Consider the following 19,075-nt stretch of genomic DNA (forward strand, 5'->3'; position numbering starts at 1 on the left):
ATTAACAAACAGTACATAACATCAATCGGCCAATCGGCCTACCATATCATAAGGTCACCAGATCATAAGGGATAGAAGTAGAATTTGGCTATTCGTCCCATCAGGTCTATTCCGCAAATCAATCAGGTTTGATCCATCTCTCCATCCTTTGATTTGCTTTGCTTTGATTTAATTTATTGCCATTGCCTTCAATGCAGGGCCAAAGAAATTATTTTTCTCTGACCCCATGCTCACGCTTTCGCCCCATACCCTCTGGCGCTCTGTACTAATAAAAAATCTATCTATTCCTTCCTTACATATATTCATTGAATTAACTTCCACGGCCTGACGAGGCAAATAATTTCACAGATTGGCCACCATCAGACGAAATAGATTCCTCCTCATCACCTTCCTGCATGCACGTCCTTTAATTCTAAGACTCTGACCACGGGTCCTAGGCTCACGCACTAGTAGAAAACACACTCTGCACATCCACTCTATTCAGGCCTTTCAATATTCGGTCAGTTTCAATGAGGTACCCCCTCATCCTTCAAAACTCCTGTGATTAGTGGCTCAGTTCATTGTATGTTAACCCACTAATTCCTGTGATTATTTTCGAAAACCTCACTGGACCCTCTCCTTTGCCAGCGCATCTTTCTTCAGATATGGGGAAAAATTGTTCACAATATTATAAATGCGGCCTGAGCAGCTCTTTATTCAGCCTTAGCATTACAGAACTGTTTTTGCATTCTAGTGCTCGAAAGTAAGAAATAAAAGAGTAAGGTAGAGAATGAGAAATAACCAAAATGAGATAGAGAGAATGAGAACATTGGAAGAGAGAAGTAGGCATATATCGGTGGTAAAGAAAGTCAATTTGTTTCATGAGGGCGGGTCTATATCAACAGGGAGATAATGCTGAGGCTCTATAAGGCGTTCGTAAGGCTGCATTTGGACTATTGTGAACAATTGTGGGCACCGTATCTGAGTAAGGATGTGCTGGCACTGGAGAGCGTCCAAAGGAGATTTACAAGATTGATCCCAGGAATTAGTAAATTAACCTATGATGAGCATTTATCGCCACTTGGACTGTACTCGATGCAGTTTTGAAGGTTGAGGTGTGACATCATTGAAGCACACATAATTGTGAAAGGATTGCATGGAGTGGATGTGGAGAGGATGTTTCCAATAGTGAGAGAGTCTGGGACTGGAGGTCATAACCTCAGAATTAGTGGACATTCTTTCAGGAAGGAGATGTGGATAATTTAGTCTTAGATATAGATTCCGCAAGATCTAAGACCTATGTGTCAGGGGTTATGGGGTGATGGCAGGTGACTGGGGTTAGGAGGAATAAATTGATCAGCCACAAAAAATGCCAAAGTAACTCAGCGCGTGAGGCAGCAATTCTGCGGAGAAGGAATGCGTGACGTTTCAGGTCGAGACCCTTCTTCAGACTGACTCACCCGCTGAGTTACTCCAGCATGTTGTGTCTAATTGCGATGTATCCAGCATTTGCAGTTATTTCTTACACATGGATCAGACATAATTGTATGGTGGGGTAGATTTGATGGGCCGAATGGCCCAAAACTATTGTCACTTAGGACCTTATTAACTCATGATGAAAGAAAGTAAACCCTAGAAAAAGAAAGTATAAGAGGTGAGAAATGCAAGCCGCAAAATCAGTAAAAGGAGCACAAACGCAAGGAATATTAGCATGAAAGCAGAGTGGCGCAGCGGAAGCATGCTGGGCCCATAACCCAGATGGATCGGAACCATCCTCTGCTATTCCATCCTTGGATATTTTGAAATATCCTAACCCAAATATAATTTCCTAGTCTGAAGAAGAGTCTCGACCTGAAACTTCGTCTGTTCCTTCTCTCCATAAATGCTGGGCTTTATAAATCAGAGCATTGAGTATAGAAGTTGGGATGTAATGTTAAAATTGTACAAGGCATTGGTGAGGCCAATTCTGGAGTATGGTGTACAATTTTGGTCGCCTAATTATAGGAAGGATGTCAACAAAATAGAGAGAGTACAGAGGAGATTTACTAGAATGTTGCCTGGGTTTCAGCAACTAAGTTACAGAGAAAGGTTGAACGTTAGGGCTTTATTCTTTGGAGCGCAGAAGGTTAAGGGGGGACTTGATAGAGGTTTTTAAAATGATGAGAGGGATAGACAGAGTTGACGTGGGAAAGCTTTTCCCACTGAGAGTAGGGAAGATTCAAACAAGGGGACATGACTTGAGAATTAAGGGACTGAAGTTTAGGGGTAACATGAGGGGGAACTTCTTTACTCAGAGAGTGGTAGCTGTGTGGAATGAACTTCCAGTGAAGGTGGTGGAGGCAGGTTCGTTTTTATCATTTAAAAATAAATTGGATAGTGATATGGATGGGAAAGGAATGGAGGGTTATGGTCTGAGCGCAGGTATATGGGACTAGGGGACATTATGTGTTCGGCACGGACTAGAAGGGTCGAGATGGCCTGTTTCCGTGCTGTTATATGGTTATATGGTTATATGGTTGTCTCACCCGCTGAGTTTCTCCAGCATTTTTTGTCTACTTACAAATTGCCATTAGTTTGGGGGAAAAAAATCACATTTCACTGAAAAGTTTCGCTTCATTGCATCACTTAATTAATTGTATTAGTAAATCATTGATTGACATAATGATCAATGCCGTACTCGGCTACTGAGCTATTCAATATATTTTTTGCTGTATGAAGAGACTTGTGAATTTGTGGAATTATCTGCCTCAGAAGGCAGAGGAGGCCTATTCACTAGATGCATTCAAACGAAAGTTAGATAGAGGTCTTAGGATTAGCGGAACCAAGGGATACAGGTAGAAGGCAGAAACGGGTTACTGATTATTAATGATCAGCCATGATCACAATGATTGGCGCTCTTGTCTCGTAGAACCAAATAGCCTATTCATGCACCTATTGTCAATGTAGCTATGTATCTGAGCTGCTCTTTTGTGCAGAACGTAGGTGGGTAAGGTATGATCGGCATGGACGTCCTGGGCCGAGGTCCCTGTTTCAGTTTAGACCATCCAAGAGGACAGGAGGAAGTCCATAGATTGACCACCCTCTGACGAAAGAGTTTCTTCCTCATCACCTTCATACAGGAACGTCCTTTAATTCTAAGGTTCTGACCACGGGTCCTAGACTCACATAATAGTAGAACACATCGTCTCATCATGCACTCTATCCAGGCCTTTCATTATTCCGGAGTTCCGGAAGTGGCGGCGCTGCGGAACGGCTGCGGCTCGCCTGCAGTCTGTCCGTTTTTACTTTTTTGTGTTGTTTTTTTTGTCTTGTTCAGTTAAACTTTTGGTTATTAGGTTGTGTTATATGTTGGGGGGGGGGGGGGGGGGGGGGGGGGGGGGGCTGAAACAGGGCTTTCTGTCTCTCCCTTCGGGGGAATGCGACTTTCATGTCGTATCCCCCTTCTCTTCCCCCGTCTGAGCTGAGGCCTAATGGCGGAGCTGGCGGCCTCCAACCTGCGACCGACCTCGAGGCTCTGGATGTAGAGCCAGCCAGGACTTACAAACGCGAGGCTGGCCGTCTTCGAGCTGCGGCGGCGTTCGGGCAGCGGTACGACTCGGCGCTCCGGTGAGGGCGGACGGCGCGGGGCTGAGACACTCCCGAGTGGGCGACCCGGTTCCCGGCTGGAAGGCGCTCCCGTGTGGGCGGTCCGGTGCGGGGCTGAGACGCTCCCGTGTGGGCGGCCCGGTGCGGGGCTGAGACGCTCCCGTGTGGGCGGCCCGGTGCGGGGCTGATACGCTCCCTTGTGGGCGGCCCGGTGCGGGGCTGAGACGCTCCCGTGTGGGCGGCCCGGTGCGGGGCGGAGACGGTGCTCCGGTGGCTGAGGCGGCGTTCTGGCGGCGGCGACCAGAATCCTGGGCTCAGCCGCGGCCCAGTGGTCGACATCGTCGGGAGCTCGCAGGCCACAGGCTGGTGCCTGTTTAAGGAGCTCCCGTGGCAACAGCTGCGTCCGCTGGACTGGAGGGCGGCAGCTTCGACCACCCCCGGGCCGCTGAGATTGAACCGCGGGACTGACTTACCATCGCCCGGTGGGGTATTGCCTCAGCGCAGAGAGGAGAAGAGGAGGGAAGAGACAATAACCCTAAGACTTTTGCCTCCATCACAGTGAGGAGGTGCTTGGTGAACTCACTGTGGTGGATGTTAAAGTGTGTTTATTGTGTGTTGTTTATTATTACATGTATGGCTGCAGGCAACGACATTTCGTTCAGACCGAAAGGATAGAACTCTTCTGATTAGCGGAACCAAGTGATATGGGGAGAAGGCAGAAACGGGTTACTGATTGTGGATGATCAGCCATGATCACAATGAATGGAGACCTTGGCTCGTCGGGCCGAAAGGCCTACTCCTGCTCCTAGTGTCTATGTATCTATGTATCTAAGCTGCTCCTTGGTGCAGAACAGAGATGGATAAGATATGGTCGGTTTGACCGTCCGGGGCCAAAGTCCCTGTTTCTGTTTAGTCTTCACAAGAGTCTTTGCATTGGTGAGACCAAATCTGGAGTATTGTGTACAATTTTGGTCGCCCAGTTATAGGAAGGATGTCAACAAAATAGAGAGAGTACAGAGGAGATTTACTAGAATGTTGCCTGGGTTTCAACAACTAAATTACAGAGATAGGTTGAATAAGTTAGGTCTTTATTCTCTGGAGCGCAGAAGGTTAAGGGGGGACTTGATAGAGGTCTTTAAAATGATGAGAGGGATAGACAGGGTTGACGTGATCAAGCTTTTCCCTTTGAGAATAGGGAAGATTCAAACAAGAGGACATGACTTCAGAATTAAGGGACAGAGGTTTAGGGGTAACATGAGGGGGAACTTCTTTACTCAAAGAGTGGTAGCGGTGTGGAATGAGCTTCCAGTGGAAGTGGTGGCGGCAGGTTCGTTGGTATCATTTAAAAATAAATTGGATAGGCATATGGATGAGAAGGGAATGGAGGGTTATGGTATGAGTGCAGGCAGGTGGGACTAAGGGAAAATGTTGTTCGGCACGGACTTGTAGGGCCGAGATGGCCTGTTTCCGTGCTGTAATTGTTATATGGTTATATGGTTATATAAGAGGACAGGATGAAGTCCATGTCGGCATGCAGCGAGAATGCGGAAGGAGAGTCCACGGAGTGTATAGTGTAGGAAGGAAGAGCAGATGCTGGTTTAAACGGAAGATAGACACAAAAAGCTGGAGCAACTCAGCGGGACAGGTAACATTTCTGTAGAGAAGGAATGGGTGACGTTTCGGGTGGAGGCTCTTCTTTAGACTGAGAGTTAGCTTACGGAACTCGGTGTGAACCAATCGTCGGGATATGTTGGGATATGACTGATTGTGCCGGGGGAATGAGCAGGAAGCTGCAGCGAACCGGGTAAAGGCGCGGGATGTGATTCCATCTCCGACCCACTGACCAGCTGACAGGGAATAATAATGAATGAAATGGTGATTACTTCCCTCTTCATTCTCAACGAGAATCAGCGCAGTGAATGATTTCATGAAGGCGGCTGGGGCAGGTCGCTCGGTCCTCCGAGATCTGCACAGATCGTCTTCATTCACGGGGTCATTTCAGGAAGTTTCGAAGTCCGGACATCAGAATTACGCACAATGGGCAGAAATGGGTCAACCAGATGAATTGTAGAAACAAAGACGTGCAGATGCTTATTTACGCAGCAGGTTTGTGGGCGTCTCTGGAGAAATAGGATGGATGACGTTTCGGGTCAGAACTTTCTTTAGACGGAAGACAGTCGTGCTGACTATTGGACCACGCGGTTCCATCGGCGAGTGGGTTATGGAACCGTCTCCAGTGCAGTGTGACTGAGTGGCTCAACCACAGTCCAGCTGCTGTTTTGCGACAGAAAAAGCACAATAGCACACACAGAGTTCCGGGACCGTTGTGCTCCGCAGGGTGTTGAATGTATCCTGAATAAGGATTGGAACATAGTTGTATAGTCGTTGCTTATGGATATATGTTTGTATTGTATTATGGTGGTGGGGTCTGGCTTGTTTTATTGTAGTGTAAACATTATTTTTTAATAATAGAATAATTTTTTAATTAAAAAAAATAGGACACGCAGTTTCGGTGACATGCGTTTCACTGAGATCACCCCTCATCCTTCAAAACTCCTGTGATTAGTGGCTCAGTTCATTGTATGTTACCCCACTCAATTCCTGGGATCTTTTTCGTAAACCTCACTGGACCCTCTCTGGTGCCACCGCACCTTTCTTCAGATATGTGGCAGAAAATGTTTCGTAATATTCAAAATCAGATTCAGATTTAGATTCAGAATCAGATTCAGATTTAAACGTTATTGTTATTGAGCAGTGTACAGTACAGAGACAACCACATGCAGTTAGCATCTCCCCAGAAGAGCGAAATAGAATATGAGCAATAAATATATATGTACATACAGTCGTAGTAGTGCAATTATGTTTGTTCTTGGTGGAAGGAGTGTCCGGTGGGGGGGTTACTGGCAATCACCGTGGTACAGAGTCAAGGAATGTAACAGCCGCAGGGAAGAAGCTGTTCCTGGACCTGCTGGTCCGGCAACGGAGAGACCTGTAGCGGCTCCCGGATGGTATGAGGGTAAACAGACTGTGACTGGGGTGAGAGCAGTCCTTGACGATGCTGCGCGCCCTTCACAGACATCGCTTGCTTTGGACAGGCTCAATGGAGGGGAGTGAGGAACCGGCGATGCGTTGGGCAATTTTCACCCCCCTCTGCAGTGCTTTCCGGTCAGAGACAGAGCAGTTGCCATCCCATACTGTGATACAGTTGTTAAGGATGCTCTTGATGGTGCAGCGGTAGAGGTTCACCAGAATCTGAGGAGACAGTTGGACCTTCTTTAGTCTCTTCAGGCGGAAGAGACTCTGGTGAGCCTTCTTGCCCAGTGTTGAGGTATTGTGGGTCCAAGAGATGTCATCGGAGATGTTGTCCCCCAGAAACCTGAAGCTGGAAACACGTTCCATCCCCGTCCCGTTAATATGGATGGGGGTGTGCGTGCCACCCCTAGACGTTCTGAAGTCTACAATGAGATCCTTGCTCTTCTTAGAGTTGAGGGCCAGGTTGTTGTCGGCGCACGATGCTGCTAGGAGCTGTACCTCCTCCCTATTGGCCGACTCATCGTTGTTGCTGATGAGGCCAATCACCGTTGTATAATCTGCATACTTGATGATGGTGTTAGTACCATGTACATGTCTGCGGTCGTAGATGAAGAGGGAGTAGAGGAGGGGGCTCAGCACATAGCCCTGTGGAACGCCGGTGTTCTGGGTGAGAGTTGAAGAGGTGAGCTTTTCTAACCTAACAGACTGGGGTCTGTTGGTTACAAAGTTCAATATCCAGTTGCAGAAGGAGGGGTCGATTCCCAGGTCTGGTGATCAGTTTACAGGGTATAATGGTGTTGAATGCTGAGCTATAATCGATGAACAGCATTTTTACGTGGGTGTCTCTGTTGTCGAGGTGGGAGAGGACGGAGTGAAGTGCCGTTGAGATGGCATCCTCCGAACTCCAGTTCTTGCGGTATGCGAACTGATAGGGATCCAGTGTGGGAGGTAGGCAGCCTGTGAGGTGTGCCAAGACCAGCCTCTCGAAGCACTTGGTGATGATTGGAGTATGTGCAACTGGGCGGAAGTCGTTGAGTCTCGCCGCAGTGGAGTGTTTTGGCACCGGCACGATGGAGGTGGTTTTAAGGTACGTGGGGACCACTGCTTGGGCAAGTGACAGTGAAGATGTCAGTGCAGACGTCTGTCAGCTGTGCAGCACAGGCCCCGAGGACGCGCCCGGGGATGCCGTCAGGGCCAGCAGCCATACAATTCAATTCAATTCAATTCAATTTATTGTCATTTGGACCCCTTGAGGTCCAAACGAAATGCCGTTTCTGCAGCCATACATTACAAACAAATAGACCCAAGACACAACATATTTTACATAAACATCCATTACATTGCTGTGATGGAAGGCCAAAAAAACTTCTCTCTCCACTGCACTCCCCCCCCCCCCCCCCCCCCCCCCCCCCCCCCCCGATGTCAGAGTAAAAGTCAAAGCCCCCGGCGGGCGATGGCGAATTGTCCCGTGGCCATTAAACCACGCCGGGTGATACAAGGTCGCACACCGGGTTTTTGGTGTTAGGGCCCCCGGCGGGCGCTCGCAAACTCCCGCGGCCATTCCAAGCCGCGCGGGGCGATGCTGTAAGGCCCCGCTCCAGGAGCTCTTCAACCCCGCAAATCGGGCGGGAGAAGTCGCCGTTGCGGGAGCCCTGAAAAGCCGTCTCCCTCCAGGTACCCGCGGGCTCCCGGTGCCGTCCGCCAAACCCGCAGTTGCAGCCACCGAATCTCCGGGGGTCGGGTCGCAGCAGCGTCCACCACAGCTCCACCCGCTCTGGACTCGGCCAGCTCCGCGACGGTGAGGTGTGTAATCGGCACTGGAGTCCCCGGTCTTCCCGTTGGAGGCCGCTCCTCGTTGCAGCCCCAACGACAACGGAGACCCGACAAAGAAAAGGTCGGGTCTCCCGTGCAGGGAGAGATTTAAAAGTTACCCCCTCCCCCCCACACCACCCCCACCCCCCCACACACATACCCCAACAAAAATAACAAAAACTACATTAAAACATAGACATAAAATAATAAAAACCCAGACGGACTGCAGAGGCCGCTGCAGACGAGAGTCGCGCCGCCTACCGCCTACGTGCATTAATTCTGCTCAGTGCGACGTGCACGTCGTAGGGGGTGAGTGTGAGTGGCTGGTGATCAGCAGGTGATCAGCAGTCCCCGAGGATTGGCGTACTGCGCATGTTGGTCCATTGTTTAAAAAGGGTTCTAAGAGTAAACCTAGCAGTAAAAGAGTAAAAGAGTAGACCTGTTAGTTTGACTTCAGTGGTGGGCAAATTAATGGAAAAGATACTTAGAGATAATATATATAAGCATCTGGATAAACAGGGTCTGATTAGGAACAGTCAACATGGATTTGTGCCTGGAAGGTCATGTTTGACTAATCTTCTTGAATTTTTTGAAGAGGTTACTAGGGAAATTGACGAGGGTAAAGCAGTGGATGTTGTCTATATGGACTTTAGTAAGGCCTTTGACAAGGTTCCTCATGGAAGGTTGGTTAAGAAGGTTAAACTGTTGGGTATAAATGCAAGAATAGCAAGATGGATTCAGCAGTGGCTGAATGGGAGAAGCCAGAGGGTAATGGTGGATGGCTGTTTGTCGGGTTGGAGGCAGGTGACTAGTGGGATGCCTCAGGGATCTGTGTTGGGTCCTTTGTTGCTTGTCATGTACATCAATAATCTGGATGAAGGGGTGGTAAATTGGATTAGTAAGTATGCAGATGATACCAAGATAGGGGGTGTTGTGGATAATGAAGAGGATTTCCAGTCTACAGAGTGATTTAGGCCATTTGGAAAAATGGGCTGAAAGATGGCAGATGGAGTTTAATGCTGATAAATGTGAAGTGTTACACCTTGGCAGGACAAATCAAAATAGGACGTACATGATAAATGGTAGGGAATTGAAGAATACAGTTGAACAGAGGGATCTGGGAATAACCGTGCATAGTTCCTTGAAGGTGGAATCTCATATAGATAGGGTGGTAAAGAAAGCTTTTGGTATGCTAGCCTTTATAAATCAGAGCATTGAGTATAGAAGCTGGGATGCAATGTTAAAATTGTACAAGGCATTGGTGAGACCAAATCTGGAGTATGGTGTACAATTTTGGTCGCCCAATTATAGGAAGGATGTCAACAAAATAGAGAGAGTACAGAGGAGATGTACAAGAATGTTGCCTGGATTTCAACAACTAAGTTACAGAGATAGGTTGAATAAGTTAGGTCTTTATTCTCTGGAGCGCAGAAGGTTAAGGGGGGACTTGATAGAGGTCTTTAAAATGATGAGAGGGATAGACAGAGTTGATGTGATCAAGCTTTTCCCTTTGAGAATAGGGAAGATTCAAACAAGAGGACATGACTTCAGAATTAAGGGACAGAAGTTTAGGGGTAACATGAGGGGGAACTTCTTCACTCAGAGAGAGGTAGCGGTGTGGAATGAGCTTCCAGTGGAAGTGGTGGCGGCAGGTTCGTTGGTATCATTTAAAAATAAAATGGATAGGCATATGGATGAGAAGGGAATGGAGGGTTATGGTATGAGTGCAGGCAGGTGGGACTAAGGGAAAAAAAGTTGTTGGGCACGGACTTGTAGGGCCGAGATGGCCTGTTTCCGTGCTGTAATTGTTATATGGTTATATGGAGCACAGCCTTGATGGCCATCTCTAGATTGTCCCTGTCAAAGCGGCCATAAAAGTGGTTAAGCTCCTCAAGGAAGGAGGCGTCGCTGGATGTGGGGGTGGTGTTGGTGCGTCTATAGTCCATTATGGCCTGGATGCCTTGCCACATGCGTCGGGGGTCAGAGTTGTTATTGAAGTGCTCCTCAATCCTGAGCTTGTAGCAGTGCTTGGCCTTCTTGATGCCCCTTTTCAGGTTAGCCCTGGATGAACTGTAGGCTCGGGCATCGCCTGACTTGAAAGCGGTGCCCCGTGCTTTCACCGGTAGCCTGGCCTCGCTGTTCATCCATGGCTTCTGATTCGGGAATATGGTAATCCGTTTGAGGGAGGTGACACTGTTGATGGTGGAGTTCATAAAGTCCAGAACAGAGGATGTATAGGAGTCAATGTCCGTGTGGGAGTCAAGGGTGGACTGGGCTGCAAAAGCCTTCCAGTCAGTGTTACCAAAACACTGCTGAAGTGTGGAGTCCGCCACCTCTGACCAGATTTTAACCGTCGTCACTGTGGGTTTAACACGTGTGATGAGTGGGGAGTACTTAAGGAGCAGGAACAAAGAGAGGTGATCAGCCTGACCAAGGTGAGGGTTGGGGACGAATTTGTAAGCTTCAGCCATGTTTGTGTAGACTTTCAAGTTCAAGTTCAAGTTAGTTTATTGTCATGTGTCCCTGTATAGGACAATGAAATTCTTGCTTTGCTTAAGCACACAGAAAATAGTAGGCATTTACTACAAAACAGATAAATGTGTCCATATACCATGATATAAATATATACACACATGAATAAATAAACTGATAGTGCAAATAACAGAAAGTGGTTGGTAATAATCAGAGTTTTGTCCGAGCCAGGTTTAATAGCCTGATGGCTGAGGGGAAGTAACTATTCCTGAACCTGGTTGTTGCAGTCTTCAGGCTCCTGTACCTTCTACCTGAAGGTAGCAGGGAGATGAGTGTGTGGCCAGGATGGTGTGGGTCTTTCATGATACTGCCAGCCTTTTTGAGGCAGCGACTGCGATAGATCCCCTCGATGGAAGGAAGGTCAGAGCCGATGATGGACTGGGCAGTGTTTACTACTTTTTGTAGTCTTTTCCTTTCCAGGGCGCTCAAATTGCCGAACCAAGCCACGATGCAACCGGTCAGCATGCTCTCGACTGTGCACCTGTAGAAGTTAGAGAGAGTCTTCCTTGACAATCCGACTCTCCGTAATCTTCTCAGGAAGTAGAGGCGCTGATGTGCTTTTTTGATGATTGCATTAGTGTTCTCGGACCAGGAAAGATCTTCAGAGATGTGCACGCCCAGGAATTTGAAGCTCTTGACCCTTTCAACCATCGACCCGTTGATATAAATGGGGCTGTGGGTCCCCCTCCTACTCCTTCCAAAGTCCACAATCAGTTCCTTGGTTTTGCTGGTGTTGAGGGCCAGGTTATTGCGCTGGCACCATATGGACAGTTGCTCGATCTCTCTTCTGTACTCTGACTCATCCCCATCAGTGATACGCCCCACAATAGTGGTGTCGTCAGCGAACTTGATGATGGAGTTCGCACTGTGGTTCGCTACGCAGTCATGGGTATAGAGTGAGTACAGCAGGGGGCTGAGCACGCAGCCTTGAGGTGCTCCCGTGCTGATTGTTATTGAGGCTGACACATTTCCACCAATACGAACAGACTGTGGTCTGTGGACGAGGAAGTCGAGGATCCAGTTGCAGAGGGATGCGCAGAGACCCAGTTCTGCGAGTTTGGTAACCAGTTTGGAGGGGATGATTGTGTTAAATGCCGAGCTGTAATCAATGAATAACAGCCTGACATATGAGTTTTTGTTGTCCAAGTGGTCCAGTGCGGAGTGGAGGGCCAGCGAGATCGCATCCACCGTTGATCTGTTGTGGCGGTACGCGAACTGCAGTGGGTCCAGGTTTTTGTCGATGTAGGAGTTGATTTGCTCCATGATCATCCTCTCAAAGCACTTCATCACCACCGGCGTTAGTGCCACTGGTCGATAGTCATTGAGGCATGTCACCTTACTCTTCTTGGGCACCGGTATAATTGATGCCCTTTTAAAGCAGGTGGGGACCTCAGACCTCAGAAGTGAGAGATTGAAAATGTCCGTAAAAAAAAAAAGAAGTATCTTATCTTCTCTAGTGGCGAAGGAAACATGTTGGTGGAATTTGAGGAGTACAGTCTTCAGGTTGGAGTGATTGAAGTCACCCACAACAATGAAGGCTGCCTCGGGGGTGTGAGTCTCTTGTTTTCTAATAGCAGTAGGCAGTTCTTTCATTGCAAGCTTAGCATTAGCATCAGGAGGAATATAGGCTGCAGTCACAACAGTGGAGGTAAACTCTCTGGGCAGATATAACGGTCTGCATCTAACCAAGAAGAACACTAGTTTAGCTGAGCAGTGACTCTCAATGATGGTGGGTGTCCGTGCACCATGCTTTATTTATATAAATGCACAGACCCCCACCTCTAGTCCGCAGGGTGTTGAATGGAGACAGGGTACGTACGTGAGGATGCTTTTCATTGGCTATAGCTATGCATTCAATACGGCCATCCCCACCAAGCTCACCACCAAACTCCACCAGCTAGGCCTCAGATCGCCTATATGCGATTGGACCCTGAACTTCCTGACGGAGCGACCGCAGGCAGAGCGACTGGGCCCGCACCTGTCCTCCACTATCACCCTGAGCACCGGCACACCACAGTGCTGTGTACTAAGCCCCATGCTCTACTCCCTCTTCCCTCCTGCATTCGACACCAACACAACCGTGAAGTTTGCAGACGACACAACAGTGATTGGGCTGATCACCAACGGTGATGAAACAAAATACAGAGCGGAGGTGCAGAACCTGGCGGACTAGTGCGCACGTAACAACTTGTCACTAAACACCTCCAAGACCAAGGAGCTGATTATTGACTTCAGGAGGTCCCATAATGGAGAATACGCCCCAATCTCCATCTATGGGGATAGTGTGGCGAGAGTGTCCAGCTTTAATTTTCTGGGCACTCACATTTCTGAGGACCCCACATGGTCCACCAACACCGCTGCGCTGGTCAAGAAGACACAACAACGACTGTTCTTCCTGAGGACATTAAAAAAAGACTGGTCTGCCCCAACAGCTGCTGACAACCTTCTACCGCTGCACCACAGAGAGCATATTAACGTATGGCATCTATGTGTGGTATCTCAGCTGCACGGAGGCGGAGAGGAGAGCTCTTCAGCGCGTCGTCCACAGTGCGCAGAGGATTATTGGGACACAGCTACCAGCCTTGGAGGGCATCTAGCACACACGGTGCCGCAGGAAGGCCGTCAGCATCCATAAGGACTCCTCGCACCCTTGTAATGGACTGTTCGAACTACTTCCCTCCGGCAGACGTTACAAGGCCTTCTACGCCCGAACCTCCAGACTCAGGAACAGCTTAATTCCCAGAGCTCTAGCGGCTCTGAACCGGCCCTGGTGAGTGCTCCCCATCACCCCTGGACTGTCTCCCTCGGATGGTCACGTCGCACAGACACATCTGCACTTTGGTGTGTTGAACTGTTTTGACTGTTTTACTGTTCTTTTTACAATCGACGTTCTCGGGATATCTAAATCCAAAAGTTATTAGTTATTTATGTTATGACATCGGTTGGAAGTTGCATACCAAATCTCGTTGCGCTTATGTGCAATGACATATTATTATTATTATTATTATTATTATTATTATTATTATTATTATTATTATTATTATTATTATTATTATTATTATTATTATTATTATTATTATTATTATTATTATTATTATTATTATTATTATTATTATTATTATTATTATTATTATTCCCGAATAAGGATTGTAACAGTTGTATAGTAGTTGATTATGGATATATGTTTGTATTGTATTATGCTGGTGGGTTCTGGCTTGTTTTATTGTCGTGTAAATATTATTTTTTAATAATTGAATAAATGTTTTGATTTAAAAAAAATAGGACACGCAGTTTCGGTGACGCGTTTATAAAAGGAAAATCGCCTCATATGAATTAACTCAATAGGCCACTGTGCATGAATACGTGACTGGATAGCGGAAGGGACCGAGACCGCACAAATCAGCCAGTGAGATAAATGCCCGAAGGTAGAAGCAAACGTGACGGCTCGAACATTGAATGATGCAAATCTAGGTAGAATGCACAATGTTTTCTCGTTAGTTTAATGGTTGGTATCCCCGCTTGTCACGCGGATGACCGGGCTTCAATTCCCGACGGAGAGACGGTATTCCTCTTTCTAAATGTAACCGGAATTTCAGATCGGATTTCGAACATTTGTTTAAGAAATGGTGACACCAACAAATAATCAGTTGTTACATAGAAAAATTGAAAATAGGCGCAGACATGGGCCATTTGTCCCGTCGAGCCGCACTGTCATTTAATATGATCATGGCTGATCATTCGGGATGTGTAGCCCGTTCCTGCTTTCTCCTTTTTATTGTCGTTGCCTTCAATCAAGAACCAACGAAATTATTGTTCCCAAACCCCATTCTCACGCTTTCTCCCCGTAACCTCTGACACTCTGTACTATTTCTTCATTACATATATTCACTGACTTACCCTCCACGGCCTTATGAGGCAAATAATTCCACAGATTGGCCACTCTCTGACGAAGGAGATTCCTCCTCATCACCTTCCTACAGGAACGTTCTTTAATTCTCAGGCTCTAACCATGGGTCTTTGACTCACGCACTAGTGGAAAACTTCCTCTCCACATCCACTCTATTCAGGCCTCTCATTATTCGGGCAATTTCAATAAGGTCCTCCCTCGTCCTTCTAAACTCATGTGAGTAGTGGTTCAGTTCATTGTATGTTAACCCACTCATTCCTGTGATCGTTATCGTAAACCTCCTCTGGACCCTCTCCGGTGTCAGCGTATCTTTCTTCAGATATGGGAAGAAAATTGTTCACAATACTCTAAATGCGGCCTGACCAGCTCTTTATACAGCTTTAGCATTACAGAACTGTTTTTGCTTTCTAGTGCTTGAAAGTAAGAAATAAAAGATGCAATTATAAAGAAAGCACATCAGCGCCTCTACTTACTGAAAAGATTAGGTAGAGTAGGTATGTCAAAGAGGACTCTCTCGAACTTCTACAGGTGCACAGGTGAGAGAATGCTGACTGGTTGCATCGTGGCTTGGTTCGGCAATTTGAGCGTCCAGGATCGGAAAATAATGCAGACAGTTGTGACGACTGCCCAGTCCATCATCGGCTCTGACCTCCCTACCATCAAAGGGATCTATCGCAGTCGCTGCATCAAAAAGGTTGCCAAAATCATCAAGGACCCACACAATCCTGGCCACACACTCATCTCTCCGCTGCCATCAGATAGAAGGTACAGGAGCCTGAAATCGGTTTCATCCAGTTTCAGAAACAGCTTTTTCCCAACAGATTAGATTAGATTAGATTAGATTAGATAGCCTTTATTGTCATTCAGACCGAAGTCTGAACGAAATTGAAGCAGTCATACATACAATACAATACAATAAAAAACAACAATAAACACATATTAACATCCACCACAGTGAGTCCACCCAACATCTCCTCACTGTGATGGAGGCAAAAGTCTTAGGTCTCCAGTCTCTTCCCTCCTCTTCTCCTTCTGCGCTGAGGCGATACCCCCCGGGCGATGTTACAACTGTCCCGCGGCTCAAACACCGCGGCCCGGGGTGGTCGAAGCTGCCGCTCACCAGTCCTGCTGACGCAGCCGCTGGCCCGCGGCCGAACCCCGGACTCAGGCCACCGCCGCCAGAACACCGTGCAAGCCACCGGAGCACAGTTCCAGCCCCGAGCCGGATCGCCCTCACGTGCGTGCCGTTACCGTCTCAGCCTCGGGATGGGCCGCCCTGACCGGGCACCGCTCCTCCCTCGGGCTGGGCCGCCCCGACTGGGCGCCGCTCCTCCCTCGGGCTGGGCCGCCCCGACTGGGCGCCGCTCCTCCCTCGGGCTGGGCCGCCCCGACTGGGCGCCGCTCCTCCCTCGGGCTGGGCCGCCCCGACTGGGCGTCGCTCCCCCCTCGGGCTGGGCCGCCCCGACTGGGCGCCGCTCCTCCCTCGGGCTGGGCCGCCCCGACTGGGCGCCGCTCCTCCCTCGGGCTGGGCCGCCCCGACTGGGCGCCGCTCCTCCCTCGGGCTGGGCCGCCCCGACTGGGCGCCGCTCCGCTCCTCCCTCGGGCTGGGCCGCCCCGACCGGGCACCGCTCCTCCCGCGGGCTGGGCCGCCCCGACCGGGCGCCGCTTCTCCCTCGGGCTGGGCCGCCCCGACCGGGCACCGCTCCTCCCTCGGGCTGGGCCGCCCCGACCGGGCACCGCTCCTCCCTCGGGCTGGGCCGCCCCGACCGGGCGCCGCTTCTCCCTCGGGCTGGGCCGCCCCGACCGGGCGCCGCTCCTCCCTCGGGCTGGGAACGCCGTACCTCCCCGAGCTCGGCCACTCCGACGGGAGCACCGTTCCTTCCTCGGGCCGGCCGTCCTCACGGTAGCGTCACAGCCCCTCACGGAAGCCCTGTTCCAGCCCCGAGCCGGGCCGTCCTCACGGGAGCGAGCTCAGTGCGAGTCCCGGCGGGCTCTGCCTCCTGAGCCTCGAGGTCGCCAGCTCCGCCATTAGGCCTCAGCGCAGACGGAGGCAGAGAAGGGGAATACGACATAAAAGTCGCATTCCCCCGCAGGGAGAGACAGCAAGCCCCGTTTCAACCCCCCCCCCCAAATAGAAACTAAAAACCAAAACTAGACTAACCAAAACGAAAATAAACAACCCAAAAAACACAAAACAAACATGACTGCCGGAGAGCCGCTGCAGCCAGAGCCGCGCCGCCACTTGTAGAAGTAGCCTTTATAGAAGTAATATATAATGTATATAGAAGAAACACGTTACTTCTTAATTTTACCAATATTTTTTAAACATTTAAGCTCGCAGATGTCAGCTATTTTTATATGATCAGAGGTCAAGGCCCAAAAACATGTTATTGCTTAGTTTATTTTGCTTTAGCTTAGAACATCATGGTAACTCAGAGATTGGAGATAAAGGGCAAGGACAGTGAGAGGTTATAGTTAGTGAAAACATGCATGCTAAGCAGCCAAAGATGATAACTGAAACTGTAATAAAACGCTGCCTGAAATTATGGATCAGAGAACATTTGGAGAGTGGCCAAGGTGTGATATCTCTGAATGTTCCAGGCCCAGGTTTGTGCAAACTAAAGGCTTTTCTTCTTCTTGAAGAATTATCCGTGCCTGTGTCATCTTATCCTAACTTTGAGTCTTGTAAACCACGACAAATTTGCGCTGCGAGCAGGGTCGGTAAGAGACCATTAATTAAAAAAGAAGTAGCCCAGGACCTTCCCAGCCCCTAATGTGGCTATTAAGGACAACAGGACAAAGGTGGCCACCTAAAAACTATGCGGTTTCCCGCTTCATTTGGACTAATAACCTGTTGTTCTTTATAAGCCATTGGGGGCACAGAAGTGCCTATGTAGTTAGAAGGTCTATCCGAACGAAGAATCTGGCACTAAATTGTTCTAAAAAGGAAGACCGGGTGGATTGTCCAAGAAGGCCGCGCTGTGTGTGGTGAGTAATAATAGTTGTGATAAGAAAGTAATGTGATAGTATTAAGAGTTTATTAAGACCTCGTGGTCACCACCCTGAGAAGTCAGGGGTTTGAACGGGCGAGGCAGGTATTAAGACCTCGTGGTTACCACCCTGAGAAGTCAGGGGTTTGCACGGGCGAGGCTGGTATTAAGACCTCGTGGTTACCAACCTGAGACTTCAGGGGTTTGCACGGGCGAGGCTGGTATTGTGTGGACGACGCCTTGGGTAACCAGGGGTCATACGGGCAAAAAACAGATTTGGGGTAGGTGCGTGGCAGAAAGTGTACACAGTGATAGAATATTGTAGAATAGCTGAAAGTAGCATAGCGATAATAATAGTGTACGGTTTAAGGACTGAGTGTCTTAACTATTTGTGGAGATAAGCTTTTAGCATTCTTTAAGGTGAGAGTCAGAAAATAAATGTGTTTCCTTTGTCTGGAAATGAATGGGAGTGGTGTGTGGTCAGATGTTGACTGACTAGGATTTTGATTAGTTGTGATTTAGTGGTGTGTGATTAGAATTTGAGTGACGGTGAGTCTGACTGGTCACGATCTGAATCAATGTCCAATCACAGCGTTTGGGAACCTGACTGATGGAGGGTTGGATCATCCTACTTTGGCTTGAGAGGGAGATAAGAATTATATAAATGTTAATTTTGAAATTTTAATACGTGTAGAAAATTGAATAATTTCTTTGAAGTAAGATTGGAACAAATGTGATTTGTGTGTAAAAAACAATTTTGAATCAATGAGGAAGTTTATATATGTGATAATTATTTTGTTTATTGTATTTGTAGACCACATTGTAAGGGTAAGTAAGTAAGTAAGTTTTACTTATATAGCACGGTTTAAGTCAACTCGTATTGACACCAAAGTGTTTTACATAAAATAGATAATACGTTTCCATAACAACCAGAGAAAAAGGTTAAAAATAAATAAATCAAAGAAAATGGAACACAACAAATTATAGAGTTGAACACAAACGTCCCCTCACAGCAGAATCAAAAATGTCCACTGTGGGTAAGTGTATGTTCCTTTAAATAAATTGGAAGCTATGGGGGAAGGTTACGAACAGCTGTAAGATAACGATTAATTGTTTGTATCCTCGTAACCTAAAAGGGGAAGTTGGAAAATGTAGGTTGCTTGGTTTTTTCTGATGTTTCTTTTAGATTTCTTTTCAGTAAAGTTAATTTGGAAAATAGTGCTACGAATTGGACATT

This window comes from Amblyraja radiata, chromosome 37 (genome assembly GCF_010909765.2).
Source record: "Amblyraja radiata isolate CabotCenter1 chromosome 37, sAmbRad1.1.pri, whole genome shotgun sequence".
NCBI classification, from domain to species: domain Eukaryota; kingdom Metazoa; phylum Chordata; class Chondrichthyes; order Rajiformes; family Rajidae; genus Amblyraja; species Amblyraja radiata.